A 6000-nucleotide genomic window follows, 5' to 3' on the forward strand; every position below is an offset into this window, starting at 1 on the left:
TAACCAGAACTACCAAAAGCCTTACCTATCATTTTTTAGATAGTCAGTGGGAAACCTCCTGGTCTCAGCTAACTGTTCAGCTGAGGGGGGTGTGGCCGGTGATGCCATTTTCCAACCATAAAATGATGGGTGCTTCTAGAAGCTCTGCACAGCATGCAGACACTGCAGAGCTCAGGCCTCACTACTGAGTCCAAATGAAATGCTATGAATCAGCTTCAGCTCTAAAACTATTTGGGTAGGTATTGATTCAATCATTTATTCATTCAACAAACATTTACTGAGCTAGGTGCTGTATTTGGTAGGAAGATATATTTCTCCCTAGAGCCAGCCAGCTGTGTATACAGGTTGTCGGAGTAGGCAGTGCTGCCACACTGTGAAAAGATTCACCCTGGGGTGATCCGTCACAGGTATTTGGTTCTTTTTTGCTATTTGACGTTCTTTGTAATTTATTTCATCCATTGAAGGGTTTAATCTTAATAAAAGGAGGGGGAGACAAAGTAAAACAAAACACAAAAAAGCTTAGCACCATGAAATGTGATGTCTCTCTCTTATTTTTTTCACTGCTTGACACCAAGAGAATGAAACCTTTCTCCTGCCATGTGTTGTGTTTTAATAAACTGTACATTAGTTTCATTCAACTGCTCCAGCCCCTGGCTATCCACTTTTCTGTATATTAGTTTTAAATACACATTGCTTGCAATAACACTGTAGCTGGAGCTGTGCCTCAAGTTAAGAAATGGTTAGGATTGCTTTACATTTGCAGTCCCATTGAAAACATTTATTCAATCAAAGGGAAAAATAAATGTGGTCCCTCAGCTCTGTCAAGTATAAACTGTTATTGATCCCCTAAATGAAATTTGTTCATGCTGATCGATCAAACACATTATCTTTTTTTCCAGTCTATTACCAGCAATTGGAAACTCTCAAGCGTCAATAGTTGTTTGACCACATACAGCTGTAAATTTAGACGATGGCTTTCAAACCTGAATTATTTCTCCCCATCCATCTCTCCCAAAAAGTGATGTCGACATTGAAATGATTTCTCTCTGAGCTGATAGTTTAAAAGAAACAATTGAATAACACGTTGACAATAATTGGTGTCTTTCCCACTAAGCTGCATGGCAGGAGGGAACAGTCGAGGCTCTAAAGCATGGCTATAGTCTGGTCTCCTCACTCCGGGGCCATCTCAACTTCTGCATACATTGTTAGCCCCATTTGACACAGCATCATTCATTAATGAACTTTCCTCCATACAAGATCTGTTAGTGTTGGGTGGCTTCTGACTTATTATGCCACTCAAGTTTCATGTACCTTGCATTAACAAATTAATCCACTTAGGAGCACAACCTTTCTATAGAATACCCAAGGTTCATATCAGAGATGGACTTCACACAACTTTATGGTTCCAGAAGGTCTTAAAAAGCAAATCTGACCTGATAAAAGAAATAGATGCCATCTATTCATTCATTTGATTCATCCAGCAAGCTTGCCAGCCATTTCATCATTCATTTGTATCTCATAGTTCTGCCGTAGACTTCTACTTAGACACTATTATAAGATGGCCTATTATAGCCCTGCATTTATTGCACTAAGTCGAATTGTATTTCCTATACACAAAGTATAGTATAATAACTTGATTACATAAATGCTGAACTTGCCCCCCAAAACCAACACTATATATTAGGTTCAATAGTCACAACAACATGAATCTGACAAATCCCAGACCAGATCTAAATTATCTAACTAAAAATGTATATCATTATTAGCAACCAGAGGAACATAAATATTTGTCTGATGTAAGACAATGATTTAACCCCCATTTCAGTACACAGAGGGAATTCTACTAGCCTTCTACTATCTCTCAATAATTACGCATTTATACTTTATGCAAAAAGATCATTGCTAATGAAAAGTCTATCAGCAAATGGATACAGGATTGGGCTGGTTCAAGTACTGTGAAGTCTTTTTACACCTTAGTTCACATTTTACTATTCATCAAAGCAAACCTTCTGCTTCTAGGTTAGACTTTAAAGTCTTTTTTTTCACTAATAGTTTCAATTGTCAAATCTCTAGAAATAAAGTTATATCCTCAAAAGGAACTTTGGGGTTGACTGTATTTTTTAGAAAGTAACTTTCACCTCTTAATTGCCATCCTTAGGGACCTACTTTCTGCTGCTGTCAATATTTTCTCTGTTTGTCTTCTATCTTGCTGATAGATAATAATTTTCCAAGTGAGCTTAGGGAGCAGAGACTCTTTATTAAAACTAATAAAAGAGGGAATCATAGGTTTTTAAGAATTACTTGGGAAATTATTACTGACAAGTCTGTCTTGAATTTCTAAGCAGAATAGAGATAGTGAGAAAGTAACATACATCGTCACCACAGTAAGCGAGGGACTTTCCTGCCTTGCGTGTCCATTTGTGTCCTGTACGTGCATTTTTTAGCAGGTTACATCCCACCCTCCTATTGTCTAAAGTTCCATTTTTCTTATGAAAGTGATAAAGGTGATCGTTGTTGAAGGAGAAAATATCAAGTGAAATATCAAATTTCAATGATGTTTACCAAGTATAAACCTTAATACTTCAGATATAAATATGGTAAGCAGTAAGTAATAGATAACAGGGTTAAAACTGGAAAAATATCAATTTATAAGAAAAGGCATTATTGAATAGTAAAGACCAGACAACAGAGTGTTTGAACTCAGCTAAAGGTTCACAGTGAAAATGGAAATAACCGCAAGTATTAGAGTACCATATTCTTCCCTCACCAACTCAAATCATCTATGCTTCGGTTCTGTAGACCATTTTGGGCGGTCTCACCAGGTAGACAAAATATAATTATTGGAAAGAGGTCTTCAAACAAAAAGCAATGTCTCTTCCCTATTTACCATCTGTCAAAATCCCAGAGTCATTGTTCCTTCCACAACCTAGTGAATCCACAGAAAAATAAACTTCACATCAGCTCTATTAAATTAATTACTAGTCAAGAAATACTTCAGAATGAATTCCCATAACATAATGAATGATATAAAACTTCATGATTCTTGCTAATTAGGATAGCTGCAATTGAGGTGATGCGTGGTTTAATTTTAGAAATGGCACTACACACAATACTATGGGAACAGGGCACTTTAAAATTAATATTGACAAATAGTACTGAGGGTTTCCATAATGTTAAAAAAATACACATTTCAGAAAGTCAAACATAATTCTCATTTTCTCCTCATAGGAGAATCAATACAATTGAAAGGAAGTCCAAATTAGTTGGAGCTGATTTCCATCCTGTATTACTGGATGTGGAAAAAAATCTTGATTCCTCAATTTATTCAATCTTCTTCTTCCTATATACTTAATATGACCATTTGATTCTGATTTATGGTTATATGGATGGGAATCCTTAAAAACAATGACCAAAAAAAAGACAAATATTCATAAGGTCAACATTGTGAGCATATGTACAGTTCATTCCATTATAAAGAAATGCTAGATATTCATATTCACAAAAACCTTAGTTTCAGCAATAAACCATTTTAATTTGAACCATAGCTGTACAGAGCTTAATTAGTAATAATTTGTCATCTAATTGTATATAGGAAGCTGCTGTTCAGCCTTGATTTGTTATCTTTAAATGATCTTGTCAGAGATACAAAAGAGTATGAGTATATGTTACATGAATGCCTAAGCCAACCTGCCCTTGAATGATAACTCAGCGTACAGGACTGGATTCACATTGACGCAGGAAGTCTCTCTAATTTTTCTTGAAGCAAAATACTGTTTCCTTTAAATTTAACAACAACAAAAAATCCCTGTATGGATAAATAATAGAATTAAAATAATTTTGAATTATTTTATGTCTGAATCAGTATCAGAGTATCCAGGATGGATTCATCAAAATTTTTGAACAATAATAATAACTAATGCTTATTAAGGCACTGTTTTAAGTGTATTAATTATTTCCACCTTTACAACAGTCCTAGATGGCATAACAACTTGTCTTGAGTCATACAGCTCCTTAGTGGTGGAGCCAAGATTTGAATCCAGAAATATTTGCTCCAAAAGCCATTTCCTCTGCACCGCTTTGCTTCTCAAATAAAACCATAACAAATCTTAGATGTCAGGTATCTTTGCTTTTCAAAGGAGAAAACACAAAAACATCTTTCACAGGTAAAAAAGAAAACTGAAATTCTCATTTAGTTCCTTTGAGATGACAAATAGCCTCCCTAAGCAATTATACATATCTTTCCAAACACATGGCAAATTGACTGCTCTCTCACGTTTCGAACATCAAATTTTACTCTGATAATTAATCTGATAGCGATATAAATTCAATAATAGGAGCATCCTTAGAGACAAATGGGTCACCCAGAGACCCAGATATCTGCCTCTTCTTTGGAGAATGCTGTCAAATGCTGAGCAGTATTTCTAAGAGTGTAAACAGCCTGAGAGCACAGATGGTGTCATGTTCTATTATACCTCTGCAGGAACAAGTCACTGTCTTGCTGCCATGTCCTAGACACTGCAGCATTCTGCAGGTTAATTTTGAGGATTTGATGCAATAATAATGATATTAATCTAGGAATCCCCAGATGCCCAGCTCTTGTCTTCTTACACACTGTAGAATTCCTCACAAGGAACAGGAGACAAATCTGAACAAAACTCTAATTTATTTAGGTCCTGGCAAGTCCCTGGTAATGAGCTTCCGCTTCTTCTTCCTTAAATCTAAGATCAGTGAGTTGTCAGAGAAGACTCTTCCTAATAAATCCACCTAGAGGCAAGCATCCTCCCCAAATGTGTGGTTTATGAGTCAGCCATAGACTTAGACAGCATGTATATACAGATTTAGGGCCCCTACTCTCTTGATATTTTTCTCCAGGATTTTCTCCTCACTTCCCAAGAGTTGTGTTTGCCCCCAAATCTATCCTGTGTCTCTTCAGGCAGAAAGACTCTATGTTTCTCTATTAGAATTTTGGCTCTTCCAAATGGGGTCAACTTCAGCAGGTTCCTCAGTCTAAAGTTTGCAAAAAAGAAAAATTTACCCTGTGCTGTCCTTACCCTCATTATCTACCTTCCTTCAGAATCTACCTGTTTTTTTTTCACTTTCAAATCCTTGCAGTTCAGCTGTGTGTGTGTGTGTGTGTATCTTCCAAAGTTTGTAACTGTCACCTACAAATACATTAGGTCCAGTAAGCATCCATTCAACCATTCCATGAGAGGAAATCCTAATTAAACCACAAATAATTCTTCCTGGATATTCTGTACACACACAAAGTAATAACTAACACTACAAAGAAATGTGTAATTGCCAAATTAAAGGCATTAGCAGCAATTCCTAAAGGAGATCAAATGAAATAAACGAATTTTGGTGATTTAATCAACAAGATCTATATATTTTCTTAATTTCCTAAAAATATTAGTAGACAGACTGACTGCAAATTTCTTTACAAGTGATATAGTCCTATTTTCAACTGTCCACCCAATATCTATCATAATGCCAAGTACACAATTGCTTCTTAATAAATACTTGCAGAAATGAGAGAAGTGATGAACAAACATTTTAAGGGAAATGATCAAGATAATAATGAAAATCAGAGACATGTCTCATTATTAAACTTCAACTGAGTGTACATTGTATTAAATCTCATACAATAGAATTCATACCTCATTTTGGATTTTCAGAATGGGAAGGGAAAATTCAGCAATCCAGCCAAGGAAAGTTGGAAAAACAGAAATCTACAGTTTAACTCTGGTGAAAATAAGATGGAGAAAGCAGTAGAATTTCTTAAAGACGTTTTATTAAAAAGAGAGAGACCTATACCCTCCTGGGAAAAGAAGAGAAATTAATTGGCTGGCCATTTGGGGTTTTCTAACTTGGTACTAATGAGGGGAAAGGGCAGCAGACACCTGCAGAGCTCTTTTTGACTCTAGGCACTTTTAATTTCCTAGAGAGGGCTTCCCACCCTTACACTGTTGTGGGTAATAAAAGGCGTTCAGTGTGGCGGAT

This window comes from Manis javanica, chromosome 7 (genome assembly GCF_040802235.1).
Source record: "Manis javanica isolate MJ-LG chromosome 7, MJ_LKY, whole genome shotgun sequence".
NCBI lineage: Eukaryota > Metazoa > Chordata > Mammalia > Pholidota > Manidae > Manis > Manis javanica.